This window comes from Elaeis guineensis, chromosome 4 (genome assembly GCF_000442705.2).
Source record: "Elaeis guineensis isolate ETL-2024a chromosome 4, EG11, whole genome shotgun sequence".
Taxonomy (NCBI): domain Eukaryota; kingdom Viridiplantae; phylum Streptophyta; class Magnoliopsida; order Arecales; family Arecaceae; genus Elaeis; species Elaeis guineensis.
In genome coordinates this window covers 119,037,747-119,059,520 of record NC_025996.2, presented here as the reverse complement: position 1 = coordinate 119,059,520, position 21,774 = coordinate 119,037,747, and the positions used below count along the sequence as shown (strand labels likewise).

Below are 21,774 nucleotides of genomic sequence, written 5' to 3'. Positions count from 1 at the left end.
ATCGATGGTAGCAGGATGGAAGGATAAAATATCTTCTTTTTAGAAAATACTTCATATCACGCATTCAACATCACATTCACTTCACATCATCAACAATCCATTGTATTTGCCTCCGCATCCCAACTTCTCGTGCTTGTTTCCACATTTGAACTGCTTGCTGTGTTCATACCTCAGGTCCGTACACCAGCTGTTCGTGTCGTGTGCATGTTTCATCCCAACCGTGTTCATTTTCTTTCGCGCTCGACTTCCTATGTCCCATGTACAAGCCGCATCAAAATACTGCAGGGCCCACAATGCATGCCAGCCCTCTCAAAACCGTTGCATCCATTCATTCAGGCCGCTCCAAGCTCCTGCATGAAGACCACGGGCCGCACTTAATTTACGCCCGCTCGCCCACTTTGATGTGCAACAGAAGCCCGTCAAAATGCCCAATTTGAACCCATGCTTGTTTTTTTTTATGCAATTAATGCACAGCACAAAGCCATGGGTCCCCTCCTCATATTTAAATGCTCATGAAGTTGGATCATATAGGAGATTTCTGTACACTACATGAAAACTTTTGTGAGTCTATCATGACCCATATAAAAAATAATTTATTTTCTTATATTCATTAGATCTTTATAATGCATACATATATCTTCGCGTGTCGTGCACTCGATAAACTTAAATTTGGACTCGAGCTTCATCAATATGTATTAGAGGACCATTGCATGTTATTTTACAATTAAGTCTTTATAATTAATTATTTTTGAAAAAAAATATAAAAAGAATCAAATACTAAATAATAAAGATTAAATATAAAAATTTTAATACTTCTTATATCACATTTAATGAACTGATCATACCTCCCAACTTAAATTTTGCTCATCCTCGAGTAAAATAAATAAATCAGTAGTGGGTACTGACTCGGTCTTGAATTAAAAGTTAGTTTACGTATTCCTAAAAGCAGCTGATACTCGACCAGACTATTGAAGAGGTACGTCATCGGATTATTAATTCAACCCAGTTAGTGGTTGGGTGTTAGCCATAAAAAATTTTAGAGATCTTATTTTACCAACTTCTCACTTTACTTTTTAGGTCTTCTAACTAGATGTGAGCTGGGTTTATTGCCTTCTTGCAATTTAGTTCTCCTTATTATCTACTACTATTTTTTTTCTTTTCCTCTTTTTTTTAAAACCCTTGTAACCAGTTTCTTGCATCTTCATCTTTTGACGTAAACTACAATACTTACTTAGGCAAAAGAGCTCGATTACTCAATGAGACGATGCTAAACCCCTTTTTTTTTAGCAAATTTAAGGAGAACTTTTTTGCATATCTCAATCTTTCTACCTAAACCCCATGAAGCATATTCTTCACTAAGATTAGTAAGAAGAGGGTTCTAGAATCACTTTTAAAATTTGGTCTGGGCTAAATCCTATCATTCATAGGATTTTTTTAATAATTATCCCTCAGCATCTCTAAAATTATCTAGACCATTAATCATTGATTAGGATGCCTAATTAACTTTTTAATCAAAATAAAGTTTGAATACATAAAGCTAATTATTTCTAATTATACTTGAAGACTCACTAAAGTTAAAGTTAGTTATTCTCCCCCAACTTAATTTCTATTATCAAAAAAAAAAGCTTAATGAAAAATTTAACATAGAAGGAAACCACTTGATATGTCCTTGCTGTAGGTCCTTCTTCAATTGGTTGATGTTGATGATCTTCTCTCCTCAGTTTATTAAATTTCTACAAAATAAAAATTAAGTGATTGAGAAAAAATAGAAACATTGGGTTGCCTCCCAATCAGTGCAAAATTTAACATCTTTAGCCAGACTATAAAATTTTAATCATGGAGGTTCGTACATGATTGTCACCTCCCCAGTTTCTTTTGTGCCCACCTCTAAGAATGATTTTAATTGTTATCCATTAACTTTAAAAGTGGCACAATTACTTGAGTTTTCAATTTCTACGGCACCGTACATGAAGACTTTCTTGATTATATAAGGCCCAGTCCATCTAGATCTTAATTTCCCTGGGAATAGATGTAGCCTAGAATTATATACAAGAACTTTTTATCCAGATGTAAAAAATCTTCTACTAATTGCTTGATCATGAAAAGTTTTAGTTCTTTCTTTATAAATTTTAGTATTTTCATAGGCTCCATTCCTAATTTCCTCAAGTTCATTTATTTATAATTTTCACTGACCTCCGACCGCATCTAAGTCTATATTTAATTTTTGTATGGCCCATATTATCCTATGTTCTAGTTCTACTAGCAAGTGACATACCTTACCAAACACGAGTCTATAAGGAAATATTCCTAAGTTGGTCTTGAAAGCTATACGATATGTCCATAGTGCATCTATCAATTTCAAAGACCAGTCTTTTCTGTTGGTGCTGACAGTTTTTTTTAGGATGAGTTTGATTTATCGATTAGAAATCTCAACTTGCCCACTCATCTGCGAGTGATAAGGTGTGGCCAGTTTGTGGATAATATCATATTTCTTCATCAGTGATGCAAAAGGTTGGTTGCAAAAATGGGTTCTACGATCACTAATGATGGCTTTAGGGGTACCATGTTTTCTTTAAAAAATTTTACAACAATCCTACTATCATTGGTCTTGCATGGCACAGCCTCTACTCACTTGGAGACATAATCTATGGCTATCAAGATGCACTCATTCTCAAAAGATTTTGAAAATGGTCCCATAAAGTCTATTCCCCATAAGCCAAAAATTTCTACAATTAAAATTGGATTCATAGGCGTCATACCTTTCTTGGTGATCCATCCTATTTGTTGGCACCTAAGACAACTTTTACAGTATTCATAGAAATCTCTGAATCGGTTAGGCCAATAGAATCCACATTTGAGCACTTTAGCTATAGTCATTTTCGCTCCAAAATGACCACCACAGGCTTGGTTATGGTAAAAGAATAAAATACTTCTAACTTCATGACTTGGGATACATCTTCTTATGATTTGGTTAGGATATTGTTTAAATAAATATAAATCATCCCAAATGAAGTACTTCACTTAGGAGAAAAATTTGTTCTTATCCTGAGTGGTCCGGTGCATGGGAATTTGGTCGGTGGCTAGAAAATGTACTATATCTGCATACCACGGTTCTGAGGTTATTAACATCAGTTGTTCATCAGGAAAGGAATCGCTAATAGGTGTTTCTTCAGTTGGTGCATCGGTTAAATGAGATAGGTGAACAGCCACTATATTTTCAGTACCTTTTTTATCCCTAATCTCAAGGTCAAATTCTTGTAATAGCAGGATCCATCTAATTAAGCATGCCTTAACATCCTTTTTTGAGAGAAAATGCCTAATTGCTAAGTAATCTATGTAGTTGATTACATGAGACCCCACTAGATAGGACCTAAATTTTTTTAGTGCAAATACCACAGCTAAAAATTTTTTTTTTAGTAGTTGAGTAATTAAGCTACCCTTCATTTAAGGTCCTACTTGCATAATAGATTACTCGTGATAGATTATCGATCTTTTAACCTAGGACAACTCCTATGACATGATCGGATGCATCACACATAAGCTCAAAAGGTTAAGTCCAAATAGGAGGATGAACAATCAGGGCAGTAGTTAATTCTTTCTTTAAATTTTCAAAAGACTTGAGACATTCATGAGTGAAGTCAAATTTGACATCTTTGGCTAATAAGTTCATTAATGGTCGAGTCACTTTGCTAAAATTCTTGATAAATCTTTTATAAAAACCAGCATGTCCGAAGAAAAAATAAATTTCTTTTACTAATTTTTGTGGTGGAAGGTTTTCAATTAAATCCACCTTGGCTTTATCCACTTCAATGCCCCTTTTTGAAATTACATGACCAAGGACTATGCCTTCCTTAACCATAAATTGACATTTTTCTTAATTCAAAACAAGGTGCTTTTCCTTACATCTTTCTAAAACTAATCTAAGATGATGCAGACAATCAGTGAAGGTGGATCCAAAGATGAAAAAGTTATCTATGAAAATTTCTAGGAACCGTTCAATCATATCTAAAAAAATGCTAGCCATGCACCTTTGGAAAGTAGCTGGTGCATTACATAACCCAAAGGACATATGTCTGTAGGCAAAGATTCCAAATAGATAGGTAAATGTAGTTTTTTCTTAATTCTCAGGGGCTACAGGAATCTGATTGTAGCCAGAGTATCCATATGGAAAACAGTAAAAGTCATGCTCTGCTAATCATTCTAACATTTGATCTATGAAGAGTAGAGAAAAATAGTCCTTTCGGGTGGCCGTATTTAATTTTTTATAATCGATGCAGACCCTTTATCCAGTTTGTATTCTAGTTGGGACCAATTCATTATTATTATTTTGAATTACAGTGACTCTTGATATTTTGGATACCACTTATATTGGGCTTATCCATGAACTATCTTAGATTGAATATATTATTCCATTGTCAAGGAGTTTTATTATTTCTTTTTTCACAACTTCTTTTATGGCTGGGTTGAGTCTCCTTGGGGAATCTCTAATTAGCTTAGCTTCCTCTAATAAATGAATTCTATATTGAACAATCAAGGGGCTAATCCCCTTTATATCAGCCATGGTCCATCCTAATACTTCTTTATTTTGTTTAAGGATAGTTAATAATTCTCCCTCTTATATGGGGTCTAGGTCCGCTGAAATGATTACTGGTAGGATTTTTGATGGGCTTAGATATGTAGATGTGCAGATGTAAACTATTTGCGCAAGTTCAAGTGAATAGCTTTAACAGAGGTCAGTATTATATCAGATACTTCTGCATTTCTTAAATTGATGCATGTATTACTTATATTAAATCACTAAAACAAAGTTCATGCCTGTTCCTATTTTAAGTATTTTTGTGTATCTTATAATTAGACCAGTACATCTTTGCCTATTTGAGATGCACATTTGGTTCTATATCACATGAATATGGCTGTCCAGTAAAGTCTGGCCATGTGACCGACTGATGCCTTGTTGATTTTTGCTGAAGAATAAGTTTATTGTCTTTGTTATTTGTTACAAATAGGTCACTGGGGTTTCATATTGGAGACATTAAGCTTTTTTAAGCTTTATCAGAAGATATGCTGATGATAATCTTATAGTTGGTAAATATATATGAATCTAAATAATTAAAGGATAGTATCTTGATATATTGATTAATCTGTGAAAAACGATTGAGGTTGTTAATTTTCCAGTAAACGCTAGACTAGAAACTCCTTATGAGTTCCAAATAAACAAATATGCTGTTCATGATGCCTAAATCTAAATGCTTTCTGTTTTGGAGACTTGCAGTGCCTGGAGTCGCATATCTTCTCGTTCATGTGTTTTCTTGCACTTCTGTTTTCAGTAAGGTTTTCTCTCACTTGATTGCGATATTTTACACTGCAGATGTACAGCCTTTGTTAACAGCGTGGTAGAAAGATGACACTTTTTGTACGAATTTTGCCAGATTACATATTTCCTTGGTCTTAGCATACATGAATACTTGATCGGCGAAAATTGAGACCGGAGAATTATCAAACTAAGTAAACAGAAAAGGGGAAAAACTAAATCCAGCAACTTGAGTATGCATGAGGAAGTTCTCTATTGAACTTACAAGTGCCAATCAGACCTGTATACTCCTTGCTATTGTTTATATCCGTAAAATTTTATATATTAATTGCAGCTGATCGAGTTTATAATCATGCTTTCTTTTTGTCAGTAATGCCTGTTGTGGTGTAGAGAGGATTTTTTTAGTCCCACATCAATTATGAGTCAAGAAGAAATATGGTTTATATGGATTGGAACCTTCTCTTCCAATGTGAGACGTCTTTTAAAGGCCAAAACCGTGAGGTTCTAAATAATCAAGACCCATTGAAACCTAAAGGCCCACTGAAGTCTAAAGATGATCATGAGTCAAAACGGACAATATCTCACGTATGTGGAGGCGGAGACATAAGCCAACCATCTTAGCCTTTCGACCTCTTGACGCATGACTACAACAATGCCATACCTGTTTGTTGCTCAATTATCATTTGTGACTACGTCTGAATTTGTTGAATGTTAATGGGGTTTACCAATGGTTGATGATCATCCTTTTTCTAAACTGTTAGGATTTGACGTCTCGAGATTCAGCCCACATTGAGCCCACAGCGAGGTTCGCGACGAAAAATGGAGTCCAACGAGACTAAGATCACCTGAAACGGAGCTCGGATGGAGGAGATATGAGCTTTTGAAGTTGGCACGAGAATAAAGGCGGCGGAGGACCGCCGGCGACCGGCGGCGGGCGGCAGCGGCGCGGCCGCAGGCGGCGGTGCGCGGGACGTGGGACCCAGACCCGCATGGGATGCGTGACCTAGGCCCGCGCGGGGGGGCCCGCAGCCCAACCGGGCGTGCGGCCCAGCCGGGCGTGCGACCCAGGCGGGCGCGCGGCCCTGCCGGGCGCGCGGCCCAGCCGGGCGAGCGGCCCAGGCGCGCGCAGGCCCGCGCGCAGGTGCGGCCCAGGCCCGCGCGCGCGGGCCGGCCCAAGCCAGTGGCCTGCTAGCCCCTTGCCCCGGTCCACCGTGGACCAGGCGGTCCACGGCGCGGCCTGTGGACCGCGTGGGCGTTTCCCACACGTTTCTCGCGGTCTACGGCACTATTCCGTGGACCGGAGCATGATCCAACGGCCCAAAGGGCTCCCGGTCTTGATCCAACGATCCGAGGGGTTTTTTGGCTTTGTTTAGGACTCCTAATCCCTCTCTAATCAAGTTTAAACCTACGTTTAAGCCTTTAAAAAGGCCTGTGACGAAACAGAGGGTTGAGTGGTTCGTTTTCTCACCGTACGAAGGCCATACGAACCAGAGGAGAGAGAGAGGCTTGAGGCTGCTGTGAGAGAAGGAGCAGGAGGCTCCTGGACAGCGGTCGCCAGGCTCTTCAGGGGTTCAGGGGGGTCTCCAAGAGAGAGAGAGCTTTTGTGAGGAGAACTTCAGGTGAGAGAGAATTGGGTGTACAAGGGTTGAGAATGAGGTCTCCTCTTGTAAAATTTCTTTTTCATAGTGAAGTTTGCATGCCCCGTGGAGGCGAGCCCTTTTGTGGCTGATCCACGTATTTTGATTGTTTTTCTTTTGTTTTGTTTCTTCTTTCTTCCTACTGCATCGCGTGGTACTGAAAGGATCTTGGGAGGTGGTGCCCTGGCCAGACATCCCTCCAACAAGTGGTATCAGAGCAAAGCGGTACAAGGATGCAGATTGCAGTGGTGGTGAGCAAGACTGAAGATGGAGAAAACAGGAACAATCAAGATGGAGATCAACAAATTTGATGGTAAGAGTAATTTCTCCTTATGGCAGGCAAGGGTGAAGGACGTGCTCATCCAACAGGGGTTGATCGATGCTCTCTTGTGCGATGAGAAGCCGACCACCATGGAGGTGCGGGATTGGAAACGGCTACAGATGCAGGCGGTGAGTACCATCCGCATGTACCTAGCGGATGAGGTGGTGATCCATATGCTGAGCGAGACTTCCCTGACGATGCTGTGGTCGAAGCTCGAGGAGTTGTACATGGCGAAGTCTCTCACCAACACTCTTTTCCTCTGGAGGCAGTTTTACCAACTGCGGATGACTGAGGGACAGAGCGTGCAGGAGCATCTGAGCCACTTCCAGAAGATCCTCACCGACCTTCTCAGCGTTGGCGAGAACGTTGAGGAGAAGACCAGGGCGCTGGTTTTGCTGGCATTGCTTCCTTCTTCGTACGAGTCCTTGGTGACTGCTCTTCTAGTGGGGAAGAGCACTATCAAGATGGACGAGGTCACCGCGGCGATACTCCAGAACGAGGTTCTCAGGAGGGAGAACCCAGCTTCGAGCTCAGGTGTCGATAGCTCAGCTTTGGTGGCTTCTGGAGGTGCAGGAGGCGGTAGACGGAGCGACAGGAGATTGCAACGAGGGCGGTCTAAGTCCAGGAGGGACTTGAGCAAAACCAGGTGTTAACAGTGTGAGGAGTTAGGGCATCTAGCCAGAAATTGCCCTAAACTGAAAAATCGGACGGTGGCTGCTGTAGCGACGGCCGGTAGTGATTTAGATGGAGATGTCTTTGAGATATCTGACGAGATATCTGCTTCTTCCCAGCAGTGGATATTAGATTCTACATGCCCCTATCATGTATGTTGCAGAGAGGAGCAACTTGACTCCCTGGAGAACAGTGAGGGCACTGTATATCTGCCGGATGGATCGAGCTGTACGATCAGAGGCATTGGGACGGTCAGCTGGAGGACACATGACGGTATAGTGAGGAGATTGGGGGAGGTCCGATACATACCCGATTTCAGACGGAATCTTATCTCACTTAGCAGACTGGATTCGAGAGGCTACAGGACGGTAGCTGGTGGAGGAATCCTGAGGGTGCTACGCGGCAATAGGATTGTGCTGGAGGGGAAGAAGGAGAACAGAGGACATTATTACCTGGCAGGGAGCCCAGTGCGAGGTGGAGCATCGGGAGCCAGGTGGAGCCCAGAGCGAGGTGGAGCTCCAGGAGGTGGATCGGGCACGAGACAGGAGACTCGAGAGGACGAGAGGCGACGTCGCAAGGTAAGATTCCTATTGCCGCAGGATGATGCCCCGAGCAGGTCTCAGGTCAGGAGGAGCACAGCATACGACGGAGATGGGATCGAGCAGCCTGGCTCGACTCCTATGTTTGCCCATCCATGATCAGCAAGCGATTGCCCCAGGACATGGGGGCGAGGAGATCCAGAAGCTCTCGGAGTTTGGAGGAGGCCGAATATCGAGTCGAGGTGGAGATTGTTAGGATTTGATGCCTCAAAATTCAGTCCATATTGAGTCCACAGTGAGGTTCGCAGCGAAAAACAGAGTCCAACGAGACCAAGATCACCTAAAACGGAGCTCGGATGGAGGACATATGAGCTTTTGAAGTCGGCACGAGAATCGAGGCGGAGAAGGACCGCCGGCGACCGGCGGCGGGCGGCAGCGGCGCGGCCGCAGGCGACGGCGCGCGGGACGTGGGACCCAGGCCCGCGTGGGACGCGCGACCCAGGCCCGCGTGGGGGGCCCGCGGCCCAGTGGGGCGCGCAGCCCAGCCGGGCGCGCGGCCCAGTCGGGCGTGCGGCCCAGGCGGGCGCGCGGCCCAGCCGGGCGTGCGGCCCAGCCGGGCGAGCGGCCCAGGCGCGCGCAGGCCCGCGCGCAGGCGCGGCCCAGGCCCGCGCGCGCGGGCCGGCCCAGGCCTGCGGCCTGCTGGCCCCTTGCCCCGGTCCACCATGGACCGGGCGGTCTACGGCGCGGCCTATGGACCGCGTGGGCGTTTCCCACGCGTTTCTCGCGGTCCACGGCACTATTCTGTGGACCGGAGCGCAATCCAACGGCCCAGAGGGATCCCGGTCTTGATCCGACGGTCCGAGGGATTTTTTGGCTTTGTTTAGGACTCCTAATCCCTCTCTAATCAAGTTTAAACCTACGTTTAAGCCTTTAAAAAGGCCTGTGACGAAACAGAGGGTTGAGTGGTTCGTTTTCTCACCGTACGAAGGCCGTACGAACCAGAGGAGAGAGAGAGGCTTGAGGCTGTTGTGAGAGAAGGAGCAGGAGGCTCCTGGACAGCGGTCGCCAGACTCTTCAGGGGTTTAGGGGGGTCTCCAAGAGAGAGAGAGCTTTTGTGAGGGGAACTTCAGGTGAGAGAGAATTGGGTGTACAAGGGTTGAGGGTGAGGTCTCCTCTTGTAATATTTCTTTTTCATAGTGAAGTTTGCATGTCCCGTGGAGACGAGCCCTTTTGTGGCTGATCCACGTATTTTGATTGTTTTTCTTTTATTTTGTTTCTTCTTTCTTCCTGCTGCATCGCGTGGTACTGAAAGGATCTTGGGAGGTGGTGCCCTGGCCAGACATCCCCCCAACATAAACCATTGGCCTCATATGGACTAGCTATATATAAAGCATGCATGGTTTGCAGCATGTTAGTTACATTGAAAATGATTGTAATATCGTGGTGAACAAATTGATAATGTACAATGGCACTCTCTTTTTGGGCTTTGTTTCTTTTCTTTCCTGGGTGTGGTTATAATGGATGTGTTTGATTGTCATGTGGATTCCTTCTTTAGATGTCATGTAATATTATCATCTTTGCAATGAGTTTGAATCAACCTTGCAGCTGGAATGCAGCTGGTGCACTTTTGACTTCTTGATCATATTAATAGCTCAACAAAAAATTTCTTGCCTAAAACTAGAAATGATGGTTTCAGTAGCCTCATATTTTTCGCTATGTATTTTTCGAAATATCACTCAAGTTAAATACTGGCCTACAATCTTTGAATCATGCTGTGATATTGAAGTCATGGACTTTTGACTCTCGACTCTCGTATGTTGTGTTTCTTTTTCTTATCTAATTTTAATTTTGATTTTGAGCTAATGCCTTTTTGACGACATGCTATCTTATGTAATACTTGTCATATTTAATAAGCAAATGTATCCTCATATGATGCCTCATGGAGAAGTGTTTTATCCAACTTTTAACCAAACGTTCCCAAGGTTGAGATTTTGAGGGGTCTGAAAGTGGAACTTCAGCTGGATTTCTAAAATTTGTCCATGTGTTTCTTTTACCTATATGTAGTGTTTGTTAATTTTCCATCGAATGTGCAAAAAACTTGTTCCTGCACTCGAACATATAGAACCAAGGCTGAGTTAACTCCATTACCCATTGGTAAAGGTGATGGAACATCGCACCCGAAGAGGAATTGAGTAGCAGAAAGAGATCCATAACTCAAGATACATTTGCAACCATTCTCCAGACTTTCCCACTCAGGTCGTTTGGTATGCAGATTCAAGTTGTTCACTGCTTGCCCAGCATGGAAGCAGTAAAATTTGGATTCGGGTATGGCAAGTAAATTTAATTTTTTTTTTCAAACCAAATACTTGTGTTATATTTCTGAACCTCTGTGGTTTTCAATCTGGTAAATCCAAAAGAGACGAGCTATGCTGGTGAGTCCATTAAGATAAATGTTCCTGTGGAAATTCTGAAATTTTCTTTTGTGAGAAATGAGCTAACATAAGTTGCTACTCTTATAGGATCTGATCTGAGAACGGTGGGATGCAAAACAGCCCCCACTATTTATTCATAGCATGCATCATGCATGATATTAAAAGCCTGAAATACATGAGAGTTGCCAAGCTTGAAGAGTCTAGTGGCTGATGAGGGATCAACTGCATTGGAGATATTTATGCTTCAGAAAAACGCTGGCATTATGTTTTTTAGCTGCCACAATACAGCCAGTAGCAGCTGACACCAAGCTCTTCTTATTGCTCATTTCACCCTCTTTTTCCTCCAGCAGGTCCAGCCGGAAAACAGCGAAACCGGTCTGCCTTTGAAGTCCTCAGCTTGCCCTAGGTATTCTTTGCAGAAGGGCAAGGGAGAAGAATGTGATTAGTGGATTCAGAACTAGCTTTACACAAACACGTACCGGATCCAACGCCATTCCTTCTTCCCCCATCTATCTTTAGTTTGGCCAACTCAGATTACGCTAACCAGAGGCTCTGTGAGATTGGTGGGTCTTTTTTCCTTTTTCTCTTTTAGGTGGGGGCGCGGGCATCAGATTTGTTGGTGTTCGGAGAATTGGAGTATGGGACAATAGGCAGTGTGTTAGTGATGTTGCTAAGTCATGAGTGAGCCCAATTTACTTCTTCATTTCATAAGCCAAATTTACTTCTTTATCTCCTCTTCCCATCCTGTACTAAGTTATTCTCACATTAGGGTTTCTATAAATGTCTAATAGTTTGAATTAAGGATACAATTAAGCTAAGTTAAATCAAGTAACTAAATATTTGAGCTTAACTTAATTTAAAATATTTGAATTCGAAATTTGACTTAAAATCGATCAAAGTTTAATATCTCGATTTCAAATGAGACTTAATGAAGAAAAGATGATACTCGAAATTGAATTGACTTGAATATCAAGCTTAAATTCAAATTTTAACCTGCTCATAATATATATATTCTACTAATATATGTTATAAATAAAAATTATATATATATATATATATATATATATATATATATATATATATATATATATATATATATATATATATATATATATATATATATATATATTCGAATGGATTCGTAAGCTTTCAAATCCGTAAGCTTTCAAATCGAAATCGAGCATTGTGCTATTTAAGCTCAATTTAAAACTATTCAAATTATTCAAGTCCAATTAAAGCACGATGTAGACAAATCGAGCTTAAGTAGCTTGACTCGTATTCGACTTTAAATTTTCTATAAACTATGGCTATGTTTGATATTGTATTATATATATTAATAAATATAATCTAATTTCTCATTCCACTTTGACCTAACCCAATTCACTAAGAAAAAGCAAACTGCCAATTATGAATTCAAACCATAATTAAAAAAAGATAAGGAGAGGAGACCCAAATTGGGTATAAAACGTGAGCCTAAAGGGTTAAAAAAATGGCTGAAAACAAGCAAAATTTAAAGTCATCTGTTCTGTTCTTATCTTCTCTTCTACTAGATGGACCAACAAACTGTGGCTCAAGTATGAAACCATTATAATAACTTCGCACTCAGAGGCCTTCCATTATGTCTATCACTTGGATGCTGAAATATTATTATTATTATTATTATTATTATTATTATTATTATTATTATTATTATTATTATTATTATTATTATTATTATTATTATTATTATTATTATTATTATTTGTGATAGATGCTGATAAATTAGTAGCAATTGAGCAACAATTGTAAGTGCATTATTTGATCTTCATGGTTTGCATAATACATGCACATACATATATACATATATACATACACATGCATACATACACAATTAAGCAACAACCGTAACTACATATTTGATCGTTTGCAGACGCACACATGCATGCATACATATATACACATATATGCATCCATACATACACATTATGCATATGTACATGTATACAGCAAGGTTTCTATAATGGCGGTTACCCCAAAAAATGAAACACCCTGTCATAATTAAAGAATATTTTATAGCAATGATCATAATGGCCATTTTTGACCAAATCTATCTGGTGTGGGAATTTAAGATAGCAGCTGTTATTTAACCAAAAAATAATGAAAAAGAAATGATGATATCATCTGCTGAAATCAAAACTTACCAAGTAAAGAATATTTTGCTAATCAGGATGATAATGTAATTTGATGCTATTAATTAAACAAAAATGCTAAATTCCCACCATGATTCTGGTTATACAACAGATACTACCGCAGTTAAACATCCATTCACTGGACGCTCAGAAGCTATTATAGCAAATGTCGCAGATTGCAACAAGATCTTGATGCACAGTGATCCTAATCCAAATAACATCTTTATCTTGTTGTAATTCTTCTTATTATCCACTTGTGCAAGTTGCTCATAATCCAGCACAGTAGATCAAATACAGCACAAGGAAAGGGAAGATTGATGTCTTTTACGCACCTTCAAGGAAGACAGAGCAGCCACGTCACAAGGGGAGGGGAGTGGTAGCAGCAGGGGTGGAGGAGGCATGCACAGGAATTTGCCTTCAGGAGAAGCATTGAGATGAGAACCATCTTTCCCTTCTCTCTTTCTTGGCCTCACCTCTGCATGTCCCTTCCACTGCTACTGCTACCTCCCAATCCTCCTCCCACTCCGCTTCTGTGTTTGTTTCTTTATAGGCAAGAGAGCAGTACCGGGAAGCTAGTTTTTTTGGTAGTACTTTATTTAGTGGTACTGCATGTACTGCTCTTTCCCGACATTCTGGCTCTCAAAGCGTCAAGGCTATTGGAACAAAGCAGGATTAGATGAGTTAGTCTTATCCAGAGGCTGTAGCTTTAAAATGTGGGGCCGCGATTGTCAGAATATAGTTTGTTAGTTTTTAACGAGAGACTTACTTGCTGATAGCCATCATGATGAACAATAAGGATCTGATTTTATAAATTGATGCGTATGTACTTGCTTGGACTCTCAAGTATTCGGGTAAAGGTGGTGAGGGGTCCACATGACTAGCACAATTTTCCCGTGCACAGCCATCCATCTCTTGTTCGGCATTTCACTCTGTGGATGTGGCATCATTGCAAAATTACCGAAAAAATTAGCATCATTGCATGAAATTAGACGAGGGAAAAGCTCAAACAAGATCACTTCAGAAGGTATAGAAATTACAGTAGGCTAAATTAGGTGGACAATGTCCAATGCAATCTCATGTATAAGGCCCATGATTAAATATAACAAATTTAGGAGGTTTAGGAGTTAAGAATCTCTCCACCCTTAGCCAAACTCTTCTACTCAAATGATGGTGGAGATACTTCAACAATCAGCATAAGCTATGGTGTTTGCTAATTAAAATCATCTACCATACTAGAAGGTTGCCTATAGAACCATCGAAGCATTTAATATGAATTCCCTTACCTAACCGGAGGAACTTATTAAATTTGTTTGGCCTTTTCAAACAGTGCTTTCGTTTAAGGGTCGGCAATAGATGTCAAATTCTCTTTTGGCACGATAATTGTTTAGTGGAGAGCGAATTAAAATTCTCCTTTCCTAATCTATTCTACTTTATGAGACATCAAAATTGTACAGTGAGAGAATTTTTTTTTCAATGAGATTCAGACTCCCAATGAGCCCGCAAGCAATGATGGAGCTTCAGAACCTAACTTTACTTCTCTGTACTTCCTCGCTATTCTGGTCTTGATGAATGGAACTAAAAATGGAATGCAAACAGCATCTGTAAAGTTAAATACCGCTATGATTTCTTCATGCACGGAGGAGTGATCTCTCGCATTGGTAAAATCATATTGGAGCTCTGTATCTCAGGGAAGGCTAAACTTTTTTCATGGCTCTATCATCATGATAAAATCTTGACCTTTGAAAATCTGATCAACAAAGATAACAACATTGCCAGAAGATGTCCTTTATGTGATGAACATGAGGAACCGTTGGATCACCTTCTGATATGGTGCGAATATTTTAAAATTTTTTAATTTATTATTCTATCAAAATTCAATGCTCCAGAGCTATCAATCTCATTGGAGTTTGAGATTCTTGAAGGCACTCACAACCCATGAACAATCAGTACCTGACATTCAAATATTTAATCATGGCTGGTATGCGGTGCCTTTAAAAATAACATAACTACTGGATCTTTCACTTCAAAGTCATCATGCCTCCCACGATGGTAAGAAAAATAATTTCCACCTTTCAAAGCTGGATTTCTATCATCTCTCACCCAAACATCCAATGGCAAAGCAGTTCTCCAGCGTAAGGTACGAGGCTTGAGGTACATCCTAAAGGCCGCCTTCCTACGCAAGGTGTTTTCCAATGCCTCAGTTTGGTCACTTGCGACCTCTTTGAATTCCCGCTCTATTGTCTGATTAGACATCCTCCTACATTGTTGTGTTTTCTTGTCTATAATTGATTGAAAAACAGAACTCAGTGAGCACTTTTCTTTACTCTATGTAAAACCTCTCTGTATAATAAAATATTTTTCGAAAAAAATTTCTTGCTTCCATCCGGATTTTCAAAAAAAATATATACATATAAAACTTAAGCTGGAAACCAAGCCACAGTCAAATCACACCACACACACACAAACCTATATATATATATATATATAGACTCTGTTAGGATTTGACGCCTCGAGATTCAGCCCACATTGAGCCCACAGTGAGGTTCGCGGCGAAAAACGGAGTCCAACGAGACCAAGATCACCTGAATCGGAGCTCGGATGGAGAAGATACGAGCTTTCGAAGATAGCACGAAAACCGAGACGGCGGAGGACCGCCGGCGACCGGCGGCGGGCGGCAGCGGCGCGGCCGCAGGCGGCGGCGCGCGGGACGCGCGTCCCAGGCTCGCTGGCCCGCGTGGGACGCGGGACCCAGGCCCGGGCGGGACGCGGGACCCAGGCCCGCGCGGGACGCGCGTCCCAGGCCCAGGCCCGCGCGGGACGCGCGACCCAGGCCCAGGCCCGTGCGGGACGCGCGACCCAGCAGCCTGCTGGCCCATCCCCGGTCCACCGTGGACCGGGTGGTCCACGGCGCGGCCTGTGGACCGCGTGGACGTTTCCCACTGGATTCTCGCGGTCCACGGCCCTATTCCGTGGACCGGAGCGCGATCTAAGGGTCCAGAGAGCTCCCGGTGTTGATCGGACGGCTTGGGACGTGATTTGGCTTGATTAAGGATTCCTAATCACCCTCTAACCTATGTTTAAGGCTTTAAAAGGCCTGAGACACAGCAGAGAACGGTGGGTTTTGGTTTCTAGCCGCCGTACGAACCAGAGGAGAGAGAGAGGCATGAGGCGCTGTGAGAGAGGAGCAGGAGGCTCCTGGACAGCGGTCGCCAGGCTCTTCAGGGGTTCAGGGGAGTCTCCAAGAGAGAGAGAGCTTTTGTGAGGGAAACTTCATGTGAGAGAGAATTGGGTGTACAAGGGTTGAGGGTGAGGTCTCCTCTTGTAAAATTTTCTTTTCATAGTGAAGTTTGCATGCCCCGTGGAGACGAGCCCTTTTGTGGCTGATCCACGTATTTTGATTGTTTTTTCTTCTGTTTTGTTTCTTCTTTCTTCCTGCTGCATCGCGTGGTACTGAAAGGGTCTTGGGAGGTGGTGTCCTGGCCAGACATCCACCCAACAAGTGGTATCAGAGCCAGGTTGGTACAAGGACGCAGATTGCAGTGGTGGTGAGCAAGACTGAAGATGGAGAAAACAGGAACAATCAGGATGGAGATCAACAAGTTTGATGGTAAGAGCAATTTCTCCTTGTGGCAGGCAAGGGTGAAGGACGTGCTCATCCAACAGGGGTTGATCGAAGCTCTCTTGTGCGATGAGAAACCGACCACCATGGAGGTGCAGGATTGGAAACGGCTACAGATGCAGGCGGTGAGTACCATCCGTATGTACCTGACGGATGAGGTGGTGATCCATGTGCTGAGCGAGACTTCCCCGACGGTGCTGTGGTCGAAGCTCGAGGAGTTGTACATGGCGAAGTCTCTCACCAACACACTTTTCCTCTGGAGGCAGTTTTACCAACTGCGGATGACTGAGGGACAGAGCGTGCAGGAGCATTTGAGCCACTTCCAGAAGATCCTCACCGACCTTCTCAGCGTTGGCGAGAACGTTGAGGAGAAGACCAGGGCGCTGGTTTTGCTGGCGTCGCTTCCTTCTTCGTACGAGTCCTTGGTGACTGCTCTTCTAGTGGGGAAGAGCACTATCAAGATGGACGAGGTCACCGCGGCGATACTCCAGAACGAGGTTCTCAGGAGGGAGAACCCAGCTTCGAGCTCAGGTGTCGATAGCTCAGCTTTGATGACTTCTGGAGGTGCAGGAGGCGGTAGACGGAGCGACAGGAGATCGCATCGAGGGCGGTCTAAGTCCAGGAGGGACTTGAGCAAAACCAGGTGTTACCGGTGTGAAGAGTTGGGGCATCTAGCCAGAGATTGCCCTCAACTGAAAAATCGGACGGTGGCTGCTGTAGCGACGGCCGGCAGTGATTCAGATGGAGATGTCCTGAAGATATCTGACGAGGTATCTACTTCTTCCCAGCAGTGGATATTAGATTCTGCATGCCCCTATCATGTGTGTTGCAGAGAGGAGCAGTTTGACTCTCTGGAGAACAGTGAGAGCACTGTATATCTGCCGAATGGATCGAGCTGTGCGATCAGAGGCATTGGGACGGTCAGCTGGAGGACACATGACGGTGCAGTGAGGAGATTGGGGGAGGTCCGATACATACCCGATTTCAGGCGGAATCTTATCTCACTTAGCAGACTGGATTCGAGAGGCTACAGGACGGTAGCTGGTGGAGGAATCCTGAGGGTGCTACGCGGCGATAGGATTGTGCTGGAGGGGAAGAAGGGGAGCAGAGGACATTATTACCTGGCAGGGAGCCCAGTGCGAGGTGGAGCATCGGGAGCCAGGTGGAGCCCAGAGCGAGGTGGAGCTCCAGGAGGCGGATCGGGCACGAGACAAGAGACTCGGGAGGACGAGAGGCGACGTCGCAAGGTAAGATTCCTATTGCCGCAGGATGATGCCCCGAGCAGGTCTCAGGTCAGGAGGAGCACAGCATACGACGGAGATGGGATCGAGCAGCCTGGCTCGACTCCCATGTTTGCCCATCCATGATCAGCAGGCGATTGCCCCAGGGCATGGGGGCGAGGAGATCCAGAAGCTCTCGGAGTTTGGAGGAGGCCGAATATCGAGTCGAGGTGGAGATTGTTAGGATTTGACGCCTCGAGATTCAGCCCACATTGAGCCCACAGTGAGGTTCGCGGCGAAAAACGGAGTCCAACGAGACCAAGATCACCTGAATCGGAGCTCGGATGGAGAAGATACGAGCTTTCGAAGATAGCACGAAAACCGAGACGGCGGAGGACCGCCGGCGACCGGCGGCGGGCGGCAGCGGCGCGGCCGCAGGCGGCGGCGCGCGGGACGCGCGTCCCAGGCTCGCTGGCCCGCGTGGGACGCGGGACCCAGGCCCGGGCGGGACGCGGGACCCAGGCCCGCGCGGGACGCGCGTCCCAGGCCCAGGCCCGCGCGGGACGCGCGACCCAGGCCCAGGCCCGTGCGGGACGCGCGACCCAGCAGCCTGCTGGCCCATCCCCGGTCCACCGTGGACCGGGTGGTCCACGGCGCGGCCTGTGGACCGCGTGGACGTTTCCCACTCGATTCTCGCGGTCCACGGCCCTATTCCGTGGACCGGAGCGCGATCTAAGGGTCTAGAGAGCTCCCGGTGTTGATCGGACGGCTTGGGACGTGATTTGGCTTGATTAAGGATTCCTAATCACCCTCTAACCTATGTTTAAGGCTTTAAAAGGCCTGAGACACAGCAGAGAACGGTGGGTTTTGGTTTCTAGCCGCCGTACGAACCAGAGGAGAGAGAGAGGCATGAGGCGCTGTGAGAGAGGAGCAGGAGGCTCCTGGACAGCGGTCGCCAGGCTCTTCAGGGGTTCAGGGGAGTCTCCAAGAGAGAGAGAGCTTTTGTGAGGGAAACTTCATGTGAGAGAGAATTGGGTGTACAAGGGTTGAGGGTGAGGTCTCCTCTTGTAAAATTTTCTTTTCATAGTGAAGTTTGCATGCCCCGTGGAGACGAGCCCTTTTGTGGCTGATCCACGTAGACATCCACCCAACAGACTCCAATAGCGAGTACTGGGGGATCAAATCACAAACTCCTCCCAAATCCTACAGGATTTTGCTAAATTATATTAGAGTCTAGGATGGGACAGATATTCAAAAAAACCTATGCAGTTGCCATCTCTATAAGCGTTTAGCTTAATACTCATTTGTATCAAATGTTATGCATATATATCTTCATGCACCTGCCTTTATAATTCAAATCTCTGTGCATCAATGAATAGCATATAGATTCTATGCATAGTCTTGTGCATGAGGATACACCCAAGACTTGTCATGCTATGTTAAGACTCTTCTTGTGCATGCCTGCTGGTTTAAAACTAGGGATTTTGCTTATATACATATATACGAGGAAACAAAATCGAAAAATTATTTGTATTATTTGCTTCATAAAGGATCTCCTAGAGTTTTTTTTTTTTTGAGGAAAATGGGGGAAGTAAGACACTTCCACCATAGGGAACTATATTAATAATAATAACTTAGGTATTACAAGGAAAATATAGCCCAGGGCACAGACACCCGAGACAAGGGAGATAACAAAAATCCAGAGCCAGAACAGACGAACACCTGAACTTGAAAATAGAGACCTGAATCTAAAAACGGAAACCGTACAAATTGGACACCTGAACCTGAAAACCGATAGAGATATAGGCCATTGTGGGAAAGTTCAGACAGAGTGGTAACTACAGAGACACAACCTTGTCCTTGACAGAGTCTGTTAGGATCCAGTTTGCGAACTTCTCCTGAAAATCCGACTGTGAGTCGGTAGGAGATCAAAAGGCTGGCGTGCTGACCCGACAATCCACTTCTGGCTGGAATTTCTTTAGAGCATGACCTGAGAAAGTGGTGGAGAGTGCCTCCATGAATCCCATATGTAGAACGGAAACTTGGATAATGAACGCTTGCAACATATGCAGAGTCAGTCGCAACTTAGGAATCTTCCGAATCTCTCGAATGCAATCTCTCACAGCTCCCCATCCATTGTCCCTCGAAGTATGTTGTCATCCTTCTGCCCTTTGGTGAGGGATGTTAGTAAGCTGAGAGAGCAATATTTTGATGTTAGGATGTGATGCAATCGAAAGCCAATCGGAAAATGTATATATAGCTATCTTTGCCACAGCCTGGGGCATGATGGCGAACAAACGAAAAATTTTGGAATTCCATTCTTTCCAGAGACACCAAGCCGAGGCTAGGAACAAGCACTCCAGCGCTGGGAACCTAGTTTTTATCTGGGGGGAAAGCCTCCAAGAGTCCCAGACATCAGTGAAAGATGATGGCAGGTCAGGGATGTCAACCGATGAAAAGATAATTTGCCAGTAAGCTTTAGAGAAAGGGCATTGCAGCATAACGTGATTTTGAGATTCCTCATTTTCATTATAGAGGGGGCAGTTAGCTGCAACATTAACTCCTCTTTTGAGCAGATTTTTCCTAGTCAGAACTTTATCATGGTAACTTAGTCAGAAAAAGAATTTTGCCTTCTCTAGAATTGAAAGCCTCCAAAAGGTTTTACTTAATCTTGAAACCACACCGCCATGCATCAGAAAATTGTAGCAGGAGCATATTCAGAAGATAGCATTAGAACCCCACTTTCAATACCAGAAATCCAGCTCAGAGTTAAGGGAAAATTCCTGCATGATAGATGAGAGATGCTGGAACTCGATATAAGCTTGGGAGCTCATAGGATGCTTGAAGGAGTGGAAATTGGTCTGCTGAAGGAAATCATTTACGGAAGAGGGTTGCTTCATGGCAAAAAAGAAGAGATTAGAGAGCAATGATCTGAGTTCGCAGTCACCAATCCAGTGATCATACCAAAAGAGAGTAACGCGACTGTTACCCACAACCAGATGAAACCATTGTTTAAATAAATCCAACAGTTTAAGCACGTTCCTTCAGAATGGTGATGCCAGATTTAACAGGTGATGAGATGATCGGAGAAGGGGTCATCATAAATAGTAAGCTTGCTTAATTAATTGACTCAAGGGCTTAAGAGGGTATCTAATGAATCTCCACCACCATTTCAGAAGTAGAACCTGATTGAGAGGAGAGATTTTTAACCCTGAGACCACCGAACTTTCTTGATCGACAGTTGAGAAGGTGCTTGGCACTGCTGTCAGATTGCTGAGTGCACCAAATGAACCTTCTGCATAGCTGATTAATGTTTTGGGTGATCGCTGTGGGAAGTTTTAGTACTGACATCCAATAAACAAGGATTGCATTTAGAACTGAATTTACCAGAGTAAGATGACCTGCCAACAACAAGGTTTTCTGCTTATATCCACTCAACTTGGATATTTTATCGATAAGGAAGGTGAAAGGAAAGAAAGTCTATTTCTAGCCGATAACCAAGATTGCATCTAAAAATTTTTTATATATCAAACTAAATAAAGATCAAATCTTTATCTGAATTACGGCGGAATAGGAATCAAATCTTCAGAATCTAGATTCAAACCTTCGCATAGGCCTGGATCTGCATGTTGGAATTTCAATGTCGAGGCATGCATATATGTTTCAAAATTTTTTTTTTCTAAATATCGTAGTAGAATAGAAGATTAAAATATCTTTTAATCTACATCATGCATGCATAAAACATAAAGCACTAGGATCTACTTTATATGCTGAAATTGAATATATACTGAAATTGAACATATGCTGAAATTGAATATGTGATTGAATCACATCCTTGTTTCACAATTTTTTTC

General features: G+C 43.4%; 1 long non-coding RNA gene across 1 annotated transcript; it reads right to left on the bottom strand.

Moving 5' to 3' along the window:
* Positions 1-11,004: 11,004 nt before the first annotated feature.
* Positions 11,005-13,623, bottom strand: LOC140857563 (uncharacterized). The gene is made up of 2 exons (XR_012141027.1): positions 13,414-13,623; positions 11,005-11,657 (listed from the first exon to the last, which is right to left on the bottom strand). It is a non-coding gene; the product is annotated as an uncharacterized lncRNA (long non-coding RNA).
* Between the last annotated feature and the right edge of the window lie 8,151 nt (positions 13,624-21,774).